The sequence below is a fragment of the Elephantulus edwardii genome, unplaced genomic scaffold (assembly GCF_000299155.1).
Source record: "Elephantulus edwardii isolate Elephantulus edwardi_28Jun2011 unplaced genomic scaffold, EleEdw1.0 scaffold00056, whole genome shotgun sequence".
Lineage (NCBI taxonomy): Eukaryota > Metazoa > Chordata > Mammalia > Macroscelidea > Macroscelididae > Elephantulus > Elephantulus edwardii.
In genome coordinates, this window is record NW_006399806.1 from 15,372,158 (window position 1) to 15,397,923 (window position 25,766).

Here is a 25,766-nt window from a genome sequence, read left to right on the forward strand (position 1 = left end):
TGGCCAAGTGGTTGTTCTCCAGATTTCTTGGCACAACTTGGTGAGCCAAAAATCAGTCATTACTATTTGCAAAAAGCCAATTTGCACAAAAGATCCCGGGAAGGATTCAAACTTTGTAAACAAATTAACATAAAGTAAAAAACAAAAAAATTAAAAAAGCAAACAGTAATTCAGTATATAAAACACAATGTATAGAAATCAATGTACAAAGTAAAACAAAATGTAAATTAATGTATACAAATGATTGTACAATTATATGAAACTCAATGCAAGTAAATGTTTAAGGCAAAAGGTACATGAATGAAATAATATCTATGGATTACATTGTGTATATTGTATATAAAGCACAATGTAAAGAAAGATGTGTCACTGCAAACCAATTTAAAACACACACACATATGTATGTATGTGTGTGTGTGTTTATATATATATATGTGTTTGTGTGTGTGTGTGTGTGTGTGTATGCCAATAAAAGAAAAAATTTGGTTGACTACCAATTGAGAGGTTTCAAGAAATGAATGTATTGCTGAGCTTGCTCAATAATGAATGCTGAGAAATTTGAAACTTGTCACCTGGTTGGCTGATAGGGTGGGAGAATCTCTATTTGGGATTGCCCACAAAGAAAAGTGATTCAGCAGAATATGGAAATTATGAAATAATATGAAGACTGATAGTTACAAAGTGAGAAAAAGACATGGAAAGAATTTTCACAGAGGAAGATATTAGAATGGCAAACAGATACATTAAGAAATGCTCCAAATCACTGGCAATAAGAGATACAAATCAAAATCACAATGAGGTACCATCTCACTCCTGTAATGGTGGCAAAGTTTAACAGAGTAGCAGCAAGTAATAAATGTTGGAGAGGATGTAGTGAAATAGGAACTCTTATGCATTGTTGCTGGGACTGTAAAAATGGTACAACTACTCTGGAAGGCAGTTTGGTGCTTCCTCAAAAAGCTGAACATAGATATTCCATATGACCCAGCTATTTCAGTGCTTGGAATATACCCTGAGAAAAAGAGAACTGAGGCACAAATGGAGATTTATACACCAATGTTCAAAGCAGCCTTATTCACCACTGCAAGAACATGGAAACAGCCCAGATGTCCAAACAGAATCTAATGCATTGAGAAATTACAGCACATTCATACAGTGGAATACTACACACCATGCAGGAACAAAAGTTTTGTTAATTACTACCTAACTTGGGAGAAACTGGAGAGTATTATGCTGAGTGAACTAACTCAGTCTCACAAGGACAAACACTGTATAAAACCATTATTGTAGGATGAGTATGAGGATCCAAGGAGGGGGGAGGGTTGAAGCAGAGTAATGAGTATATGCAGGGGGGGGAGGAATTAATCATGGGGCTGTACAGTTTGATGGGTAGGCAGGTGAGGGAAATTGGAAGAATCTGATCTGAAAAACAATGTATTCCAATTTTGTAAATAAACTAGTAAAGTAATTACAATACTATTAGAAAATAGTATCATTAATCCATGAAGAAATAAAATATTGCTGAAGATTTTTCAAAGACATCTAGAACAATACATTAGTAGAGAACTACCAGAAATTCAAACCTGATTCAGGATGGGGCAATAGAACAAGGTATACCATTGTTGATGTTAGATATATCTTTGTAGAAATAGAAAATACTAGAAAGATATTTATTTGTGCAAAGGTATTCAATCAACTATGTAAATAAGAACAATTAATAGACAATGTTTTGAAGAAAGGAAATTCCAAACATTTAATTGTGTTTATAACCAACCTGTACAAACACCAAGAAGCAATCATTACCAGAGAACAATAAAATACTGACTACATGGTTTGAAATTAGGAAAAGTTATGGAATATGGTTCATTTTTTTTTCACTATATCTAGTTAATCTACACATTAAGAAAATAATATGAGAAGCTAGACTATATGAAAAAGAATGTGACATCAGGATTGGAAGAAGGTTTACTTCTTTTATCTATCTATATGGTGCCACTGTTGTAGAATGAGGCTGGCATTGGGGTGGGGGGTAAGACTGAGAAAAACTGGATGAAATATGTTTACGGCATTGAAGTCTATGGGGGAGAGAATAGTCTAAAAGTATTATATTTTAGGGCATTATTTTTATCGTAGGAGTATGCAATGAGGGTTGCAGAGTGGATTATATTTGGGGGTAGGGGGTGGGGTTTGGGGAGGTGCGGGGGGATTGTGTACCAATGAGGGAGTTTTTCTTTTGCTTTTCAAGGAGAAGAGCAAACGGGGGGGTGGAGGGGGGAGGGGTTTGTGCGGGGAGAAGGGTGCAACAATGAATGAATGGAATTCCAAAATGTCTGTAGATGTTCATTGAAATGAAAAATAAACAAACTAAATAAAAAAAAAGAGGGTTTACTAACATCTGTGAGATGACACAAACTTGATTGTAGAAAACAAAGAAGACTTGAAAGCATTTACTGGTGAAATCTGTATGGATCAAAAAGTAACTTGAATAAAATAAGAAAAAATTCAGAATTTGTTAAATAAACATTAAGATAAATGGAGAAATGATTGAAGATGTTAAGAATTTTGCCAGGATAAAGAGTCAATGCTCATGGAAATGCAATCAAGATATTCAAACAACAAGCTACTTCCTATTTAAAGTGTTAAAGAGGAAGAATATCACTTTTAGGACTAACGTGCAGATCATGCAAGCTGTGCTATTTTCAACAACTTTGTATATTTGTCATTATGTATCATTGAGTTGGCATGCTATTCATACCAAGTCTATACACCATTGTTCTGAATATTGCCCTATCCTGACCCCATCTATTTCCAATGCACCTACTTTCATTACCCGAGTTACTATGTCAATCCATGTCAATAAAAGCCTTTCTCTCTAGAACTGTCCCTCCACTCTTCCAAACATGATGTCCTTCTCGAAGAACTGGTCCCTCCTGGCAACATGCCCAAAGTATGTGAGACAGAGCTTCAAAATCCATGCCTCCAAGGAACAATTTGGTTTTACCCTCTCCAGGACATACCGTTTGTTCTCTTGGCAGTATGTTCAGTACTCTTCTCCAGCACCAAATTCAAAGGCATCAATTTTTTCTGTCATCCTTAGTCACTGTCTACCTTTCTGATGCATAGCAAGTAATTGCAAAGACCATGGTCTGGATCAGGCACAACTTAGTACCTAGATCGACATTGCTTTTCAGCACTATCTTTAGAAGAGATCCTTGGCAGTAGATTTCCTAGTGCAATTTGGCTTTTGCTTTTCTGATTACTGGAGCCAAGAGTGTTGATTGCTGAACGAAACAAGCTGAAATTACTAACAATCTCAATTTCTTCTCCACTTATCATCGTGCTGCCAACTGGCTCCACAGGAAGAGTCATTATTTTCTTGATGTTATGGATGACGAAGCGATTGAGATTGTTCACAGCTTCAGTTTGCTCAGCTCCACAGTCAACACTCTTGGCACCAGCAGTCAGGAAATCAAAAAGCGTATGGCGATGGGAAAGTCTGCTGTTAGGGACTTCTCTAAAGTACTCAGGAGCAACAGTGTCTCTCTGGAGACTAAGGTGCGCCTGGTACAGGTATTTGCAATCGCTTGTTATGCATCAGATAGTTGGACAATGACTACGGAGGACAGAAAGGAGAGTGGATGCTGGAGAAGGGTCCTGAATGTACCATGGACTGCCAGGAAAACAAACAGATTCATCTTGGAGAGGATTAAACCAAGCTACTCCTTGGAGGCAAGGATTCTGGGGCTTCGTCTGACATACTTTGGACATGTTGCCAGGAGGGACGGGTCCTTGGAGAGGGACATCATGCTTGGGAGGGTGGAGGGACAACGCAGGAGGGGAAAACCCTCTATGAGATGGATTGATTCGGTGACTGGGGTAATCGGGATGGGTGTGTCAGAGGCGGTGCGGTTGGCGCAGGATAGAGCAGGGTTTAGGGCTGTTGTGCATAGGGTCGCTATGAGTCGCAAACGACTTGACGGCACGTAACAACAACAACAACAACAACATGTTTCAAGTGATGTTGAAGATTGCAGTCCTTGTCCTTCTTCAGCAAATACTTCAGATCCTCTACAGATTCTGCAGGCAAGGTTGTTTTATCAACAGGTTGTTGATGAGTCTTCCTCATTTCTAACGCCACATTCCTCCTCATAAAGTTCAATCCCCTGAATGATTTGTTTCACAAATAGGTTAAAATGTATGGAGAAAAGACACATCCCTGATGCATTCCTTTCCTAAAGTTGAACCATACAGTGTCTTCCTGCTCTGTTCTAAGGAGTGTTTCCTGGTCTAAGTGAAGGTTACACATGATCACGACCATGTGTTCTGGGATTCCTAATCCTCTCTATGTTAAGCACAATTCACTGTGATACAAATAGTCAAATGCCTTAGCATAGTCAATGAGACAAAAACACACATTTTTCAGGTACTCTGCTTTCAGCCAAGATCTATTTGACATTAACTATGATGTCCCTAGTGCCATGGGCTCTTGAAAACCCGGCTTGTATTTCTCCATAGATCTACTGTTCCAGTTGATTTTGTGCAGTTTTCCAGATTTTGCTCATTTGTGATACTATTGATACTGTTTGATAATTTCCACACTCTGTTGGATCACCTTTTATGGAATGGGAATAATTATGGGTCTGGTCCAGTAATTAGCCAGCTAGTCATCCTTCAGATTTCTTGGTACAACCTAGTAAGCACACCCATGCTTCATGTTTATTGAAGTATATCACCCAGAATTCCATCAATTCCTTAGGCCTTGTTGTTTGCTACTTCCTTCAAAGTAACTTGAACTTTCTTCATGATCATCATTGCTTCTTGATCATATGTTGTTTAATGAAATTCTTCTGTGTCAGCCAATTATTTTTGGTACAGTAACTCTGTATCCTCTTTTTATATTCTTTTGTTGCTTCCTTGATCATTCAATATTCTGCTCATAGCATCTTTAAATATTGCAAATCGAGGCTTGAATCTGTTCTTCAGTTCCTTCAGCTTGAGAAATGCTGAATGAACTTGTCCCTTTTGATTTTCTGACTCTAGCTCTTTGCACATTTCCTTATATTTTGCTTTGTCTTCAAGAGCTGTCTTTTGAAATACTCAGTTCAGCTACATAACTTCCTGATTTCTTTCCTTTGCTTTGGCTTCTCAGTGCTCTAATGCAATATTCGTAGTCTCATCTATCATCCATCTCAGTCTTTTCTTCCTCCTCTGTCTTTGTAATGACCTTTTGCATTCTTCATGAATTATAATCTTCATATACTCCCACAGCTCCTCTGGTCTTCACTCTTTAGAATTCAAAGCCTCAAATCTGTTCTGGAGATTGTTTTTTAATTCAGATAAGATAGACTCAAAGTCAAATTTTGGTTCTTGTATCTTTGATTTAATTTTCTTTAGATTCTATTTGAACTTGCATATGACTAGGTGATCATCTGTTTCCAAATCAGCACATGGCCTAGTTTTAAGAGCTGATATTAAGCTTCTTCAAGGATAGGTATATAAAAATAAAAGTTGGACCATGAAAAAGAAACACCAAAGAAGCAATGATGTATTTACATTGTGGTGGGGGGCGGGGGGGGGGAAGGAATATAGTGTAGGCTACCAGAAATATAAATAAATCTGTACTGGAATCCAAAAAGGACAATATTCTGCATTTTATTTTGGTCACTAGTTAATGGTATCTCAAAAGCTTGTGAGCAACATCTAGATATAACTAATAATCTCTTCTTTCTATGTGACAAAGAAAAAGGAAGAAAAGCAAAGACGCTTAAGAAGCAATTTGCCCAGAGGATGTATCATGTGAACCTCGATTTCCATGGTTCTGAGACCAGAACTAGATTGTAACCTGCTACCATTGCTGATGATTTAAAAGGGATCACAGTAGTAGATCCAGGTTAGAGTGTATGAAAAATATGGAATGAAACTAAAAAACATAAAATTGGCCAAGTTTAATGGTCCAATATAAACTGGTGGATCCCCCAAGACTATTTTATTGCCCTTTGTCACTCTTTGAACCTAAAACAAAACTCACATCTATGGCACAACTTTCAACCAAGCAATAGACTTACTTTCAAGGTGAAGAGTAACACCAAGAAGGAACTTACTCTTTTTCCCTCCCTTTTATTTATCCATTGCTGCACATTTTATCCCCCCTTTCATCCCCTTCCCATACCCACCCCACAATGCACTCATTATTTCAGATTGTTCTCATACATACAGTGCATAATCCTATATTCCATTTTGACAGTTCTTCTCTTCTTCTGTTCTAATGCAGTGTTCATTATCTATCTGATCTTTCCCAATTCCCTCTTCAACAACCCCCATGTCTGTTCTATTTTATAGCAATGTTTTGTTCAGTATTTGTCCTTTAGTGACTGAGATATTTAACTTACCACAATGTTCTCAAGCTCCCCTCCCATGTTGTGTAATGTTTCACACTTGCATTGTTTTTCAGTGGTGCATAGTATTCCATTGCATGGATGTAACATAGTTTTTCTATTGATTTGTTTGTTGAAGCAACTTGGGTTGCTTCCATCACTTTGTAATTTTGAATAACCAAGCAATAAACATGGTGTGCATATGTCCATTAGAGTCATGTCTCTGTTTTCTGTAGATATATTCCTAGTAGTGGAATTGCTTGATCAAATCATGCTTCTATTTCCAGCTATTTTCTTTTTTAAATATAAGTGTTTTTCATACCTTCGTATGTATATATATATATATAATGAAAAGCTTTTTTTTTCATTTACTGTTCCTTTCCACCAACTTGTTCCACAAAACCACCCCTTTATTGCTGTTAATATTTGTATATAGTTTATAATATTCTAGGTATTTGTCAATTCAGTGATTCTATTTGTTTTCATGTCAATTCAGTGATTCCATTTGTGTTCTCTCACTCTCTGCTATTTGTCAAGTTCATGTATTGAAATACTGGAATTTTGCCATGAGGTTAAGAGAAACTAATTTATTCTAAACTCTCCTGTTCATGGTAGTCTGAAATCTTAGCCTCTTATGGAGTTCTCAGGTATAAAAATGCAACTATCACATACATTATGGCAGAAAGAGGATAACTTAGGTAGCTGTGCTAGGTACATTGAATTATCCCAATAATGGTAACTGATTATTACTTTATTGTGTTAACTCTATTTTAAAAATAAAACAATAAATACGCTTTTGTTTTAGTAAAAATTTCCCCTAACATCTGACACACATTTTCTCATTAACAATCCAATGTATTTATTCTTTTAACCCTCTTTGAACTTTAAAACGACCAGGCTCAAGAAGTACAAACTTCTATTGGATTTTTTTATTATTTAGGTGGGTCTGTTATAAAGTCAAAATGCTTCCCTTGAGGTCTTTTTCTTCCACAGTTCAACTCAAATTCTGTAAATGTTATTGCAACTGTAACTCTATCTTGACTAGAAAGAAGTTTTTGCTTTAAATTTATCCTTGTTATATAAGATGGTTTCTTTGCTGTGCAAAATATTCACTGAGTTGATGTTTAGGCAATTTTTTACTAAGGTTAATTAAAAAAATTCTTTTTTTAAAGATGAATGCTTGTACAGTTGCTTAAATGGATAAGGACAGAGTTAAAAAGAGATTTCTGACAGGGAAATGAAAATTGGATAATCCCATCACAGCCTTAAGGGCTCTGGGGACTTATAGTTGTTGTCAACATGAACCTTTAGCTGACTCTCCAGTAGGATTTGAGAGGCAGTTAATCCAGTTAATCACAAGGAAGGAGACTGCCCATCCTTCTGTGGAACAACTGGTGGACTCAACCCTCATGCCTTCAAGATTGCAGTGCAGTTTTTTTTTGGGGGGGGGTTGTTTGTTTTTTTGTTTGTTTGTTTGTTTGTTTTTTTATCACTAGGCCACCAGTGTAAGAAACGTGGTGCCAACACAATGGTATGCAGTTCAAATTCACAATTTGCTCTGTGGGAGAAAATGGACAATTTCCTCTCATTGCATTAACTGGCTCTGAAAATATGCTGGAGTGTCAGCTATGGGTCAGTTCTGACTTGATAGTACATGACAACAACAACAACCATAGCCCTTCTTTCTCATTTAATTTACTCTCTTTCTTTCTTTTTTAAACCTGCTGATCTCCATGATGACTCCATATCAAATGGTTACTAATTTTACAAACCATAATAAATGGGCATGGTTGTTTGAAACACAATGTGAATAAAGGACAGTGTGAAACACAATGTATACTAATTTTGAATGTACACCAATATAAAAGAACTATTTCTTTAAATCACATTAAAAAAAAAACCCTCACATTGAAGATTTGTAATTTTCGGAGATTCCAAGATGGTTGTGGCAGGGGAAAAAAACGTGGCGAGCTGCAGAAGCAGCAGACCACACGGAGGAAGGCCACCACGGCCTTTTACAGACCTCTGTTTTTTGATAATTGAACAGTTAAACACTTGATGACTGGTCTTTCAGTGGGGATCGAAGCTCAACATCAGGAGATCAAGGATTCCCAGGGAGGAATGGGTGAATCCTGCTGCTGCAGCTCCATGAGGCTCCCACTGCCAGACCCCCAGGGATCCCCTAACCCCGAGATGGATGGTAGGCACCACCCCCGCCGCCACCCCCAGGCTGGTTCAGGGGAGCCGCCACATTGCAGCAGAGTGGACTGGTTCTGGGGAGAATTCTTGAAGCCAAGATGCCTGGCAGCGAGAGACAGGGCAGCAGGATGGGGTTTCCCTGGGCAGGCCAGAGAGGAAAATTACTAGTAAAATGGATTGATGAGAAAGAGTCTCTGTGAGCTGTCTATGACTCAAGACATTTAACCGTGGCAGCATGTCGAGATGGCAGATATCCTCAATGCACCGCATCTTTTAATCTGCTGTCTGCCTTTGCCAAGAACTGTTTAGACCTGGGGTGTGTGTGGGGGGGTCTTTTCAATGCTCTCAGGTCCCCTTCTCCACATAAAAAGGGGGAGAGCAGTGACACGTACTTCAAAGTACGGTATGACTACTTATTGGGGTGGGGGGTAATGGTGGTGATAGAATTGGAGACACTGTCTCTGGCCACATGGTCTTCAGTGAGGCACAGGGTTCCTTGGGGCGGGGGGGGGGGGGGGGCGGAATTTGCTGGGGGAGTGTGCCAGCCAGCCCTGGAGGTGTGTCGCCTGGCCCACGAGTGTTGCCATCCGGCCCTGGGGCAAGCCGTGACTTAGGCCCCCAGTGGACGGAGGGACAAGGCGTGGGTTTGGCCCCTGTGGGGAGCGAGCTGGCCCTCAGGGTGAGCTCCTCAGCCCTCGGATTGTACCATCCAATCCCTGGGTAGAAAAAACTGCCTAGGGTATACAGAGAATTTTATAGAGGCTACTTTCCTCCACCCTCTCCCCCAGTACACCCGTAATAGCCCCAAAGCCCTTCTATTTGTAACTCGCAAGTTTGTTCTCTCTAGATTTGCTCTATTTTCTATAGGTAACCTTAACACTGAGTTTTACTCCAGACCTGACCCTGAATCCAGTTCCAGAGGGAAAAAAAAAATACAAAGACCAGTTAAGGGAGCAAAGGAGCATGGAGCCTCAGGGCTCAGTCAGCCACCCCCACTTGACCCACCTGGGAACACACTTTGCAATCAAGAGGGGAGTAAATATCAGGAAAACATCTTCTAACAGAACAAGAAGGCCAGCAACTTCAACCCAAGACCCGTAAGGGGGAAAAGTGTGCTCCCTTTCCTCCTTCACAATAATGCCACTGTTCAGCATGAAGAAGGCAGAGAGTCTGTGCCCAGTTCCCAGATGAGAAACCCACAAGTGAAAAGACAGTTTGTTTAATCACCAATGGACTATGCTTGCCATTGCCCTGAATCATCTGGTCCCCACTGGATCCTTTTCATTTCCTTCACCTGCTACCCCCACCAACCAAATTGTGCAGCTCTGCAAATGCATCCCTGCAATTTTCGTCCCTGCCCATTCTTACCCTTCTGTTCCCAACCCTCACCTCTGTGTATTCCCAACATTTTTTCCCAATAAAATAAAAAAAATTGTAACTTTCAACCTAATAAAAACTTTCTTCAAAGCATTTATTATAAAATAATATTTCTCCCATAGAGGCTTATATTTTGTATAGAAATTAAAATCTCTAGCTAAAAAAAAAAAATAATCACCTAATTAGAATTTCAGGCATGTTTGGATAAAACACAAAACAAACCCTCATATTTTGCCATCTCATCAGAACTGACTCATAATTGACCCTCCAGCAAGTTTTCAGAGGTTGTAAATCACACTGAAAGAGTTTTGCCCATCTTTCTTTTACAAAGACTCTCGTGGATTAGAACCAAGAGACAGGTTCCACCTTTGAGGTAGCATAACCAATGGCTTAATCCATTCAAGCTCCCTAAGCATATTAAATATACCAATTGAACCACTGTAAGAATTTTCTTAGTGAAAACTTTTGCTTCACTTAGTCCGTGGAAGAATGAAAAGATATAATGATATTGAGACACTGAGTTTCTTGAATGCTGAGATCTTTTAGTGTGTCAGCCTAGGCATGCGCTGATCTTTTTTCTTAATTGTGATTTTAAGTTTACAGAAAAGTTGGATTTTCAGTCATTCATTATTGTAGAGTTTCCTCCCTACATCCTCATTCACTTAAAAAAAATCATTCATTGTTGTGTAATTTTCTCCCTTCTCCCCTCCCCTATTTCACTTTGCTGTGCATGTCTTATTCAATGCCTAATCATATATTTCTTTTAAAGTGTTCTTTCCTTAATCTGTTCCAACACAGTGTTCATTATTTATCTCCTCTAGTTTTAGTTTCCTCCTCAACCCCCATATCAGTCCTGTTTTATAACAGAAATATTATACAGTATTTGTTCTTTCATGACTTAGATATTTCACTCAGCATAATATCCTTTGGAGTCACCCAATTTATATAACATTTTATGAGTTTCTTGTTGTCATCGTGTGAATATACCACAGTTTCTCTGTCTATTCATTTGTTGATGGGTTCTTGAGTTGCTTCCACCTTCTTGCTGTTGTGAATAATGCAGCAGTAAACATGGATGTGCGTATAGCTGTGTGCATGTGTCAGCTCCTATTTCTTTAAGATATGTATATTCCTAGAGGTGGAATTGCTGGCTCAAATGGCTTTACTATTTTTCCCCAAAATTTCACTTTTAATTGTAGACAATATCTCCTATATTTGAGTATTTTTTACTTAAAAAAGCATGTCTTTCAACATGCATTCAGTGTTCCATATAATGTGGTATGAGAGCAACATTTAGCATAATTGAACTGTTTTAACCTAACTACACTTACTGCTGAAGATCATTCTACTACCACCTTGAGAAAAGCTGAAAATAACAATTTATTTACTCAGAATTTGTTGGACACCTAGATGAATGTGTTCTGTTCCAAAAAAACTTAACTTGAAATCTTTAAAAATAATCTTGATTTCCGCTTAGAGTAGGCATAAATCACAAGCTTGTATTGCAAAACTGTTAAGTGCAAGTTTACTTTTTCTTTAAAAAAAGGTTGACTAGAAGTCAATGATCAGGGTCACATTCCCCATCCCCTACTCATAGTGGACATGCTAGAAAACCCTCTCATTCCGTTCACTCTCATAGTTGCACAGCTTCCACTACTGTAGCAGTTGCTGTTCACAGTTCCTTCGTTACCTAAACAATGTTTGATTGAAAAATCACTCAAGTTTTCCTGTAAAACTTGGTCATGTCCATTAATGCTACTCTGATCACCATAGCCACCTCCATAACTACCACTCAGCTGCTGGCTAGCTTGGCCACCATAACTGGACTGGTTCGGCACGCCCATGTCTCCCATCATTTGACTATTATAAACACCATCACTTGCTCCTGCTGTGGAATTCAAGAAAAGTTCCACTATCTGTGTTGCATATTTTTGCCTTTTGACATAGATGCCACAGAATCTCCAAGAGTAGTAAATTGAATGTCTGCTTCACCAGTTACCATCTGGACAAACTTCAATATATACTTTCGCAAGGTTAAGGAGTGGAAAGAAATTATAAATGTCATTCTAGGTAGCTCTGTAAAGCAACCTCCGGCGTGTGTACATAGTGTCCTGTTGTGCTCTGGAAAGTAGAACCACCATCCCCATATCGATAATCAGACATTCTTGAAAAACTGTAATTGAGGTCTCTTTCAAATCTATCAGATCCAAATCCATAGCCATTATAGTCAACATAGCTTCCACATCCTCCACCTCATCCTTTCAAAGACAGCTCCTCTGCCAGTGCTGTTATACTCTCTGCCAGCCTCAGGTCTTGTCGTAGGGACCTGGCAACTGGTAGCCACAAATTTTCAAAATAGATCATAGTGAATTGGAACTTCAGCTAGACTCCTCTTAAAGTTTTTTATATACTTTTGCCCTATTCTTTCCTTGTGTTTCTTTAGAGTCTTTTCAGCTATTTCCTGTGAAGCAAACTTCATGAAGACCTCCCCCGTACTCCTACCCTGGAAGTCCACTGGCAGTGTTACCCATTTGGAACGATTTCCAATCCGGAGAAGAACGGAACAATTTATTTCTTGCTACATCCAAATGAGAGTCCTGCAAGCTGCTCAAGGCCACCACGGGCCTGTTGGATTTATTTGGACCAATACGCTTCAACACCCAATCCATTTCAACGTTGTTTCACTTGAATACGTCAACTTATCTGTGTGCCCCATAATTTCTCTGGCTTTTTTTTTTCAGGGCCACTGCCCGCCTTTCATTTTAGTAATCTTTCTCATCTTTTATTATTATTATGATTAATTATTATTACGATAGTTTACTTACACAATTCGAATACATTGTTTCTCACAACAATTTCTTATTTCCCTAACCCACCCCACCCATCAAATTGTGCAACCCCATGAGTAAACACCCCCTCAGCCCTCTGCTTCCACAATCCCCCTCTTGGATCCTCATGCTCATTCTACAACAAAGATATTATATAGTATTTGTCCTTTTAGGTTGAGTTTGTTCACTCAGCATGATGCTCTCCAGGCCCTCCCAAGTTAGGTAATAATTTACAAAATTATTGCCTCTCTCTGTGTGTGTAGTATTCCATTATGTAAATGTACCATAATCTCTCAATCCATTCAATTGTGGTTCGATATTTGGGCTGTTTCCATGTACCTGGCAATGCTGAATAATGCTGTTAGGAACATTGATTTACAAGGGCCAATTTGATTTCATCTTCTGCTTCAAGTTCAAAGAAAGCCTTGCCACTGATTCTACTGTCTCTGGTGTAAATGAAACCAGTAACATGAACACCAGTTTGAATCTTGCGGTCAGAAAAAAACTGCGGCACTTCATCGACAGAGTAAGACCAGGGCAAGCTCTGAACCTTCAATCCAAATCCCTCTCCTCCTTCAGTACCCAACATCATCTCTCTTCGAGATCCTGGTGTCGAAATTAGCAGGCTGCAGCAAGCTGATGGCAAAAAGACCTATTGCCAGCATAGTAAAAAAAAAATGGCAGCAGGTGCTTCCGCCCCGCCCTTCTCCGATATCTCGCATGAGGGAAGCCCTTTGTCTGCAGGCCACCAGGACCTCTTCAACAATCCGCAGACTGTTGTTGGTTCCCATCAGCAGCGAGCAACTTTCTGAGTTATCTAGGATAAAGGGCCTGGTAGCAACCAATTTTGGAGAAAAGAGCACCCTTGAGGGCCAATCAGAGGCAGACGGTAACCCAGGAACACTTACCAGCGCTCAACTGTTATTTGTTTTCTTTCTTTTTTTTTTGTTATTTAAAAGTTAACTTTATTATTATTACTGTTATTATTATTATTAATCTATATACAACAGCCCTAAACTCTGCTCTGTCCTGTGTCAGTCACACTGTCCCCATTAACCCAGTCACTGAATCAATTCACCTCATAGAGGGCCCTCCTCTCCTGCACTGTCCCTCCACCCTCCCAAGCATGATGTGCCTCTCCAAGGACCGATCTCCCTCCTTACAACATATCCAAAGTATGTCAGATGAAGCCTCAAAATCCTTGCCTCCAAGGTGCCACCAGATTTAACCCTCTCCAGGATGAACCTTTGTGTTTTCTTAGCAGTTCATGGTACATTCAATACTCTTTTCCAGGACCACAGCTCAAAGTCATCAATTCTCCTTCTATCCTCCCTAGTCATTGTCCAACTCTCTGACGCATAACAAGTGATTGCAAAGACTGTGGCCTGTATCAAAAACACCTTAGTCTCCAGAGAGACACCATTGCTCTTCAGTACTTTGGAGAGGTTAGAGGTCCCTAACAGCAGACCTTTCCATCCCAACATGTCTTTTAATTTCCTGGCTGCTGGTGCCAATAGTGTTGATTGTGGAGCCAGGCAGATTAAAGCTGTGAACAATCTCAATCTCTTCACCATTCATCCTGATGCTGCCAATTCGTCCAGCTGAGAATTTTTGTCTTCTTGACATTAAGCCTCAATCCATACTGAAGGCTACAGTCCTTGACCCTCTGCAGCAAGCGCTTCAGGTCCTCCTCAATTAAGCAAGCAGGGTTGGGTCACCTGCATAACGCAGATTGTTGATAGATCTTCCACCAATCCTGACACCACACTTCTCCTCATAGAGCCCAGCCTCTTGGGTAATCTATTCTGCATACAGGTTGAAAAGGTATGGAGACAGGACACATCCCTGGCGTATGCCCTTTCCAATTTCGAACCATGTAGTGTTTTCTTGCTCTATTCTGACGACTGCTTTTTGGTCCAAGTATAGGTTTCTCATTAGTATGATAAAGTGTTCTGGGATTCCCACTCTTCTCAGTGTCAGCCACAGTTTGTAATGATCCACACAGTCAAATGCCTTTGCATAATCAATGAAACACAGATAGACATTCCTCTAGTATTCTCTGCCTTCAGTCAAGATCCATCATTACATACAATGTTCCTAGTACCACGACCCTTTATAAACCCAGCCTGGACTTTCAGCAGTTCTCTGTTGATGTGCTGTTTCAGCAGTTTTTGGATAATCTTCAGTAGAATCTTGCTTGCATGTGAAATCAATGGGATTGTTCTATAGTTTCCACACTCTGTTGGGTCACTCTTTGGGATGGGAACAAATATATATCTCTTCCAGTTGGTTGGCCAAGTGGTTGTACTCCAGATTTCTTAGCACAACATGGTGAGCACGTCCAGGGCAGCATCTGTTAGCTGAATTATGTCAATTGGTATACCATTTATTCCTGGGGCCTTATTTTTTGCTATTTCCTTCAAAGCAGCTTGAACTTCTTCCTTCATCACCATAGGCTCTTCTTAGTTTCATGAAATTCTTCTGTCTGCCATTTCCTTTTGATACAGTGACTTAGTTTATTCTTCCCATCTTCTTTTAATACTTCCTGGCTCCTTTAATATTCTGCCTAAAGAATCTTTAAATATAGCAACTCAAGGTTTGAATATGTTCTTCAGTTCCTTGAGCTTAAGAAATGTTGAGCAAGTTCAGCCCCTTTTGATTTTCTGGCTTCAGCTCCTTGTACATTTCGTTGTAATAGTTTACTTTGTCATCCCGTGCTGCCTTTTGAAATCTTCTGTTCAGCTCTTTAGTATCTTGAATTCTTCCTTGTGTTTTGGCTTCTCTGCCCTCCAGTATAATCTGCAGAGTTTCTTCTTACATCCATTTTGGTCTTTTCTTCCTCCTCTGTCTTTGTAATGTCCATTTGTACTCTTCCTGTGTGATATACCCTTGATATCATCCATAACTCATCCGGTCTTCGCTCATTAGTGTTCCGGGTCTCAAACCTGTTCTTAGATGGTTCTGAAATTCAGGTGGGATAGACTCAAAGACATATTTTGGTTCCCATGGATTCAGTTTAATTTTTCTCAGCTTCAGCTTGAACTTGCATATAAGTAGTTGGTGGTCTGTTCCACAATCAGCTCCTGGCCTAGTTTTCACAGGTGATATTGAGCTTCTCCAGCAGTTCTCTCCACAGATGTAATCTATCTGATTCCTATGCATACCATCAGGTGAAATTCATGTATATAACCTTTGTTTATGCCTCTTAAAAAACATATTTGCAATGAATAAGTCATTAATTGTGCAAAATTCAGTCATTCTCTCTCCAGCTCCATTTCTGTCACCAAGTCCATGTTTTCCAACTACTGAATCTTCAGTCACAAAAAGAAAAATACTGCATAGTGTCACTGTTGTAAAAATGGGACTGACATCGGGATTGGGGGGAGACAAAGAAAGAGGGGTTAAATAATGGATACAGCTTGAATAGGTATTATTGTAATGACAGGAGTCCAGAATGAAGCCTGCTTAGTGGAGTGGACTTTGGGGGAGGGATTGTATAACAATGAAAGAATTTTTCTTTTACTTTTCAAAGAGAAGAGCGAACAGGTCATAGGGGTGGGCAGGAAGAAAAGTGCAACAATGAATGAATGAATGTAAATCCAAAGTCTCTATAAATTTTCATTAACATTATTAATAATAATAATATTTAATAATTATAATTATTACCAAATATTATAATTCATTTTATTTAAATTAAAATGAATAATGATATATTATTATCTTATATTATTATTACTAATTTGTTATAGCTACCCATTGAATAAAAGACCTGAACACGTGTATAACTTTCATCATTTCTCCACATTCATAGACTCTCCGAGTCAAGATATTTTGGAAGTAGATGCCAGTCCTGTTCAAGCTTGTTTTAATTTGGAAGCTCCACCAAACACTGTGCACCATGGGTAACCATTATCAGATATGACACATCAGTGTTATAGTGCTTAGCATCACAGCAACCATGAGTTACCTCTGTACAGCAAATGGACAGACCAGTGCTATACCACTTAGAAGAATGTTTGACCATAAACAATTAAAACCAGGCCTGAGAGTTGCAGATTAAAATCACTCCCCTTTGGCTTGGTAGCATAACTTTCTATCCACTAGGCCAACAGAACTTTATGATTGTATAAAGTATAATGTACATGAACAAAACACAATATATATGAATTACATATAAAATACAATGTACATGCATGAGTTGATCTCTTGGTTTCCTCACTGTTGGTACCAAGGGTGTTAATTGTGAATCCAAGTAAGATGAAATAGTTGACAGTTTTAATCTTTCTCCATCCATCATTATACTGTCTATCAGTCCTGTAGTAACAATCTTTGTTTTCTTGACATAAGGATGTGATCCCTATTTAAGGCCTTATTCTTTGATCTTCTTCAACAAGTGCTTCAAGTCCTCCTCACTTTCAGCAAGCAAGGTTGTGTCATCTCATAAAACACGTTATTGGTGAGTGTGCCTCTGGTCCTGATATCACATTCCTCCTCAAAGAGTCCGGCTACTAGAATAATTTCCTTAGAATACAGATTGAATAGGTATGAAGAAAGCATACATCTCTGACACACTTCTTAATTTTAAACCATGTGTTCATTTGCTCTGTTTCCACAACAGTTTTTGACCTAGGTATAGATTTATAGATGCCTTTAAGTTGTGGTGTTGGAGAATAGTACTGAACATCCCATGGACTGCTAAAAGAACAAACAAATATGTCTTGGAGAAAGTGTAAAGGAAGTGCTCTTTGGAGGCAAAGATGATGAAGCTTCACCTTACACAGTCTGAGTATGTTGCTTAGGAGGGACTATTCCTTGGAGAGGGAACTGATGCTTAGAAGAGTGAAAGGTCAGTAAAGGAAAGGAAAATCCTTGACTAGATGGATTGACATGGTGACTGCTGCAATGGGTTCCAATGTGTCAGAAGTTTGAAAATGGCACAGGATAACACAGAGTTCAGATCTCTTGTTAATAGGCTTGTTATTGGTCGTACTCAACTCTACAGTACCTAACAACAGTATAATAATAGGCATGAAACATAGCATGTTTGAATGTTTGTAAATAAACCAATAAAAAGATGATAAAAAAGAAAAAGAAGTCTCTAGTTCTGTGTAAACTGAGTTTTATTACACAGAAAAAGATAACTGATATTTTACTGTATAGGGAAACATTTCCCCCCTTAATTGCATCTAAGGAAAAAAAAGAAAAGATATGTATCAATTGTATTTTAATATGCAGTTACTCTGAGTAGTGTTCAAGTCTGTATCATAGAATCTGACCAATCAGAATCTTCTTCATGAGAATAATGGCACCAGCAATAAGAACAAATAGGAAGAGTAAAGAGAATTCATATTCTCTTCCTTTTTAAAGATTTTATTCATTTTCATATAATAATTCATTTATCTTGTATTTAATTCATATACATGTGGAGGTTTTTTAAAATTTTTATTTTGTATTGGTTTGTTAAAAGTTCATATACATTTTGTTTCATACTATTCTTCATTCACATTGAGTTTCATACAATCATCCCCATTCATTAGTTTTACAAAATTAATCACCATTAAACTGCGTCCACCATATACAATCTTTCATTTACTTTGTGTTTCATACAATCTTTCATAAACGTTGTATTTTGTAGAATGAATATATTGATATATGCCTAGTGTTACCCTGCCTTTTTAAGCTCCCATTGAATCTTTCCTATTCCTTCACATTCCCCTCAAGTCGCCCCACTAAACTCTGTTAACCTAGTGATTTTCATCCCTCTCCTTTTCCTTCTGCCTTGCTCTTTTCCCTTTCTCATTTTGGACACTTATACACATCTTACTAGTTATCCTTCTATTTTACAATAATAGTCTTATGCTATAAGCAATCGATTCAATTTTGGTTTGTTTCACTTAATACACAAAACCTAAATCTCTCAATGTTAAAGATAACACTTACTAAGAATGAGTTAATCAGGCATTTTATATAAAATATATATCTTCTTGATGCAAACTTGATTTGCCCTATATAAAATTTGCTTTTCATTGAGAGATGTTCCTTAGACCTGTTTAAATTTTATATAACAAGTTAAATTATGTGCAGGCTAGATTTAAATTCAAAGTTGCTAGCTCTGAGGCCATTTTTCCATCATATAAAAGAGGTTTCCAGGCAAGAAACTCAGGTTGACTACTGTCCATAGTTTCTATTTTTAGCATTTTTGAAACAGTGACTTCAAATTTTCTGTAATGTCAAATATATTATGAAAGAGGTCAGGATCCAATCATTTACATTTCAACAAGAAATATGTTTTGCTCTGATATGTTGGCAATAGTTCAGTGCAAATGACCTGCTTTCAAACATTGACGTTTTGCAAGACTTTACAGCAATTGGCTAGAAATATGGAATACTTATCTCCACTTCTCATGCTGCTAGTATATCAAGGAGTGTTTTTGTGGAATTTTGTTGCATGATGTCTATAGAATTCTGCTTCCAAAATGTCCTAAGAAATGAGAACACAGCTTAACTTTCAAGTAATAGTTTTCACTTTTAATAAAAGTAATTTTATTTTTAGCCCATTATATAGGATCATATGTGGGATATGAATATTCATGTTTATGCATTGGCTACATTAAATTGACAAACATTTAATCAACACACAACATTTTAAACACAGCACATTCTATAAAAATACTACAATTAAAAACAACACATTAATATGAAATCAACTTAGAAATAAAGCACCATGGTGGTTTATTTAACTCAAAATTACAAGTTCTATTTGCACTCCCCTTCAATTATATTGAGCATCACAGACTAGTCTAAATGCATTTTAAAAGTTCTCTTCATTTTGAATATTCCTAAATTGTGAGAAAGAAGCTATGTGGAAGCAGAAGCAGCCTAGTAAATAGAAGATAAATTGGAGTCCTGTCTCTATCACTTAATAATTGTATAATCTTGGAAAGATTCATCAATTTCTTTGTGTTTTCTTATTAGATGCCATGGCATCCACTATGGCTCATAGTGACCTGGGGAATAGCAGGAAATTTATAGTCGTCCTTCTGCTCTCCAACATGCTCAAGTTCATTGTTACAATCACTGTATCAGTACTTCTTTTTGAAGATTTTCCTCTTTCTTTAACCCTCCAACTTCTACAGCTTGATGTCGTTTTCCAATGACTGGCTTCTGATAACATACTAAAAGTATGTGAGATGAAGTTTCACCATCTTTGTCCCTAAGAAGAACCCTGGTTACATTTCCTCCAAGAAAGATTTGTTTGTTCTTTTGGCAATTTATCCTCATTTGAAGAAAAACAGACTGAAACATATTATCTACCTCAGAGTTACTATGAAGATTAAATGAAATAATGGTATGCAAAATGCTTCATATTTCATACTACCCAAAGTCAATGATCACTGAAATTTCAGAGTTAACATGTAGCAAAAACAATGAAGAAGGTATTTCCCCTAACTAGTTCTTTTTATCTCATGTAATATACATAAGTATATGTAATTTAAGGGTATTAATTTATAAAATATCAGATAACTTTTTCCTCTAAAGTAAAAAAAGTGCAGTACAGAAAAGATGTGATAGATATTTAAAGAAGAGAAAATCCAGTATAGACTAGAAGCCAGGATGACCTTCTCAATTAAGCAATTGAATTATTTCAGGAGAAATAAGTCTTAAACTTATAAAATATCTTTTACTACTCAATCCAGTGTAATTATCTGTGTGTTTCTTTGTGTTATTATGAAGCATGGTTATTTCCAGTTTAATTGTCATTTAATATTGTTGTTGTTATGTGCCATCAAGTCACCTGCAACTCATAGCAACCCTGTGCACTATAGCTCTGAACCCTGTTTACAATGAGCCAGTCTTACTGACTCCAACACCCCTACTCCCATTACTCCGGTTATGGTGTGGTGTCAGTCTGTCTCATCCTGGGTTTTCCTCTCCTGCTCTCCAAGCTTCCAAGCATGATGTCTTTCTCCAAGGACTGGTCCTCCTGGTCGCATGTCCAAAGCATGTGAGAGAGAACTTCAAAATCCTTGCCTCCAAGGAGAACCTTGGTTTCACCATCTTCAACATAGACCTGTTTGTTCTCTTGGTGGTCCATGTTATGTTCAACACTCTTCTGCAGAATCACAACTCAAAGGCATCGATTCTTTTTCTGTTACTTTTAGTCATTGTTCAGCTCTCTGATTCATAGCAAGTAGTTGCAATGACCATAATCTGGATTAGGCATGCCTTAGTCCCAAAACGTACATTATTGCTCTTTAGCCCTTTAGAAAGCCCCCTGACAGCAGACTCCCTCAATACAATTTGTCTTTTGATTTTCTGACTACTGGTGCCCAGAGTGTTGATTGTGGACCGGAGCAAGCTTGAACTTGCTTATACTTCAATCTCTTCTCCATCTATCCTGGTGCTACCAGTTGGCCAAGTGGTGAGAATCTTTGTCTTCTTGATGTTAAGCTTCAATTCAAATTGAAGACTATAGTCCTTGGCCTTCTGTAGCAAATTATTCAGTTCCTCCTCAGTTTCAGCAAGCAAGGTTGTGTCATCAGCATAATGCATGTTGTTGATGAGTTTTCTTTTAATCCATATTACATATGCCTTCTCATAAAGTCCAGCCTCCTGAATAATCTATTTCACATACAGACTGAAAAGGTAAGGAGTCAGAACACATCCCTAATTCATTCCTATCTTGGTTTTGAATCATGCAGTGTTTCCTTGTTCAGTTCTGACAACTGCTTCCTGGCCCGAGTATAAGTTTCGCATGAGCATGATCAAGTGTTCTGGGATTCTCATTTTTCTCAAGATTAGCCACAATTTCTTGTGACCCACAGTCAAATGCCTTTGCATAGTCAATTGAACACAGACATTCCTCTGGTACTGTGATAATGTCACTTCATGTTACCATCTTTCAAGTTTTATTGTCACTTAATATTACTGTTTTTAAAGATTTCACAGAAGTTATAAAGTACAAGCACCTTTGAGAAGTGAGAAAGAATTGAAAACTTTTCTGGTATGCAACAGGTGTCCTGAGTATCACTATTCCATATCACAATTGTATTTGTGAGTTTGGATATTGGAAACTATGGTAAACTTTCACTTAATGGTGGAATTAATTTTGATGGAGCTTGAATATGTATAAGTCTTCATAAATGCTCTTATCAGATGAATGACTTAATTAAATTAAGTTTTATAATTACAATCCATGAATTAAAATATATTATGTGAAAACTTCAAATTAGATTTGGGTTCTGTTGTAATAGAGATTCGCACATGACTAATGAGACAATATGACATTTATATTTGCATATAGTATTAGATTTTGTGCAAAATTTACACAATTATTAAATTCCATACAGGTTTTTTAGAATTAAAATGAACATATTTTGAAAAGGCACAATCAATGCAAATCTTTATGTTTAGGTTACTTTAAAATGCAGCCCCGTTTCACTAAAAATGGCACTTATATTTATTCCAATCTGCTGTGATATTTAATTTAGTCAGTGTATGGAATTCTGCGTGAAGATGTTTCAGAGCTTATATCTAGTTTGTTCATATTCTCACATCTGCCACCCATTTTGGATTATAAGTGTAAGAGATTCTTACAATTATTTAGGTTCTTACAGTTATTAAAAAAGGAAATGGCTATTTTCTTTCCTTCAGTATTGAAGTGTTGTGCACAGAGTATATCCATGTGAGAAGGAAAAAGAAACCCATAGGGATCAAACATTGTGAATATCATCAGTATGTCATTCAGAATGAACATCACTTTCTGATGTAATAGAGTACACTCAGGAAAACCAACTACATGGTTTACATTAACCTCTAGGGAACAAAATCATATTTCTCTAATCTCTCCAACCAGTTTTGTTGAAAAAATACGCAGCCAACCCCATACCCATTGCACAGTCTCTAGACATATTTATCAGTGACATTGGTTACAATCTTTATAATATGTCAATATTCATTATATTTCAATTTTTACTCTTTTCTTTGCTTTTATTTAAACTTCTTTTGCTTTAAAATCAGGATAAGATGGACAATCTCCTTTTGTGTGTATAACTGCCTCTGAAAATCTAGTGGAGAGTCAACTATGATTAAGTTCCAACTTGATAGTGAACAACATCAACATGCTTTAAAATAGTTGTTGAAAAATTATGGTAAATTCACACAATGGAATACTACACAGCACTGAAAAACTACAAACTAGTAAATATTGTACAACGTTGGTGACCCTGGAAATCATAATCATTATATTGAGTTAATTATCTTAGTCACAAAAGGAAAAATACTGCATGAGACCACTGTTACAGAAAGATTGACATGGGAATTGAGGGAAGAATAGAAAAACAGTGGATAGATGAAGAACACTGCATCCAAACAGATGAGAGAAAGAATTGTTTACAAGGAATATTGCGAAGTGGATTAGGAAAGGGAAAGGGAGAAGGAGGGAGGAAATTGTGCAATAATGAACTAATGAAAATCCAACTTTTCTTTAAACTTTTGTTAAAAATCACAGTGAAACAAAGTATATTACAAAATAGCTATTGGCACTCTGTTTATGTTTGTATACACACATATTTGCGTGAAAGCATGTGTATCTCTTGTGGCTTAGTGTGTAGGGAGTTACGCTGCTAATCCAAAGACGATGTCTCTCTAATGGTTTAAAACTACCAATGAGTCAGCTTCAGAATGATAGGCAAGTTTCCTTCTTGTGATTAACAGCCTCTACTGATGCTTTCACACACACACACACACACACACACACACGCACATTGGGGTTTATATTACTCTAGTGGCCTACTGGTAAGAAACTGCTACAAACTCAAAGGCACCTGAATCCACTAGCTGGTCATGGGAGAAGGATAGAAAGGAGAATAGAAAGAAAGGATGACAGAAAGAAAGAATAGAAATACTCAAAGGTGACTATTTTTTTGGGGGGGGGGCTAAAAGTTACTTAGTTGAACTTGACTTCAAGTTTTAATAACAGAGTCTGACAATTTGGGAATATTTTCTTGGAGACACATTCAACCTCAATAGGTTAATAAAAAAGCTCCAAATTCCTTAAGAATTTTAATTTCTTCCCCTTTTTAATCTATTAGAATAATACTCAGTTGTAGAAGTCAAACGTCATCTATCTCTGTTCCCAAATAAAGCAGATTGATGGGGACAATTATTCCTACAGCTGTTTCTTTGGTTTCCTCTTTAACTTTTGTTCCAGACAAATTAGAAACAATAATGTATCATGAGTAAGCTCTGGTAGCCTAGTGGTAAGAAGTTGCACTGCAATCTTGAAGGCACACTGTTCAAATCCTCCAGCTGTTTCACAAAAGAATTATGGGCAACCTCCTCCTGTGCAATTTACTGCCTCTGGAAACCAGCTGGTCTGTTCCCACTGGACAATATACAATAATAATAATGTTTCAAAAATAGCATCTCTTATAAGCCTTCAAGGTATTACTCTCCATACTGGAAGCAGAATATAAACTTTAACAATTACGTTGTGCCAATTAGTTAGTCTCAGAAGACTATGGCTTTAACCCAACAAATCAAGAAAACTAATCCCATGAACAAAATAATTTTATCTAACTAGTATTAACATTTATAGGCCTCCTCTCGCACCTTCCCTTCCTCCGTTTTCTTTCTTTTTTTTTTTTTGTTGTCCATATTGTTGCAAAAATACTAGAAGAAACACTCATCTCCTTCATCTCCATATCTTGTTATTTCAACTTGTTTGCTGCATTGAATTAACTTGTTCTTTTTAAATTTGATTCTCTTATATGAAAGAAAATTTTTTAATCCTCAAGATTTGGGCTTGGTCTTCATTTTAAATAAAGATTTTCTCTCTTGAGGAGGTATTTTGTCTGTTCAGTAATCCTTGCTTTCGCTTCAAATGGCATTCTTCATTAATTCTAAACCTCAGTTGCTCCTAGACAGTCTTAGAAAATCTCCATTTATCCTTGGACCAAGATTTTTGTTGAAACCCAACTTCAATTTTAGAAGACAGACAGTAAGAGAAAGACAAAGTGGACAGTAAAATTTAAAGAGTCTCTTTGTCAATTTTTGATTCCAATATGCACGTAAGTCAACAAGAAAGTGCAACATGTTTTATGGTAAAAGCATGAACGTTAGTACTAAACTACCTAAATGATGCCAGAATTTCAGCTCTTTTATATATTTAGAAAGATCAAGTAATAAGAAGATAACAATACAGCAGAACATACTAAAAATATTAAAGATTACCTCATTGTCTTTTCACAAGATTTTTCTAAATACAATTGTGCCTTCTAAAGGTATGCATTAATTCTTTGCAAAATACAAAATGCTGCTTTTATCAATGAATTTATTTTATGAATAAAACTGTGGTCCATTTATTTCTTAAGCACAGAGGTGGGTTTTTTTCCCTTTGATCCTTTGTTGCAAACAATACAAACTGGTGAGAATACATTATACTATCTCTTTTTTTTTTAAGGATGCACCAAAAACAGAAGTATCTTTCTGAAGGCTTAATTAGCTTCAGTGTCTAGATATAAATATCCTTGCAATATGTAGGAACAAGACAGGTCCTTTTCAGTATGGTGAAAGAGGAAACCATGATATCAAGCTCACATGAATAGTGCTTAATTAGACTTACTGTATCTGCTATTTTGTTAGTTACCAGCTCACTGTGAAAAAAGACAGATAACAGCATCCCTGATGTCATTCCACACTCTCTTATGGATGTATTCCATTGCTCAAGTGGAAGGTTGAAGAAATTACTTAGTCATTTTTTTATCTCATATAATAGTACCAATTTAAATGAAGAAAAATTTTTCATGACAGAATGCTAGTAAGTCACTGCTAATGAGGTTTTTGTAATATTAATGAAAATAAATGTCAATATGATACGAAACGATTGTACATAAAAATTGATAGTATGGCAGTTGTCATAATATGGGGAAGACATGAAAACAAAGCAAACACAGCTGGGTGTGTGTGTGTGTGTGTGTGTGTGTGT

The 25,766-nt window shown here is 37.3% G+C and overlaps 1 pseudogene; it reads right to left on the reverse strand.

Moving 5' to 3' along the window:
• Window positions 1-13,370, reverse strand: part of LOC102867828 — a 21,243-nt pseudogene extending 7,873 nt beyond the window's left edge.
• Between the last annotated feature and the right edge of the window lie 12,396 nt (window positions 13,371-25,766).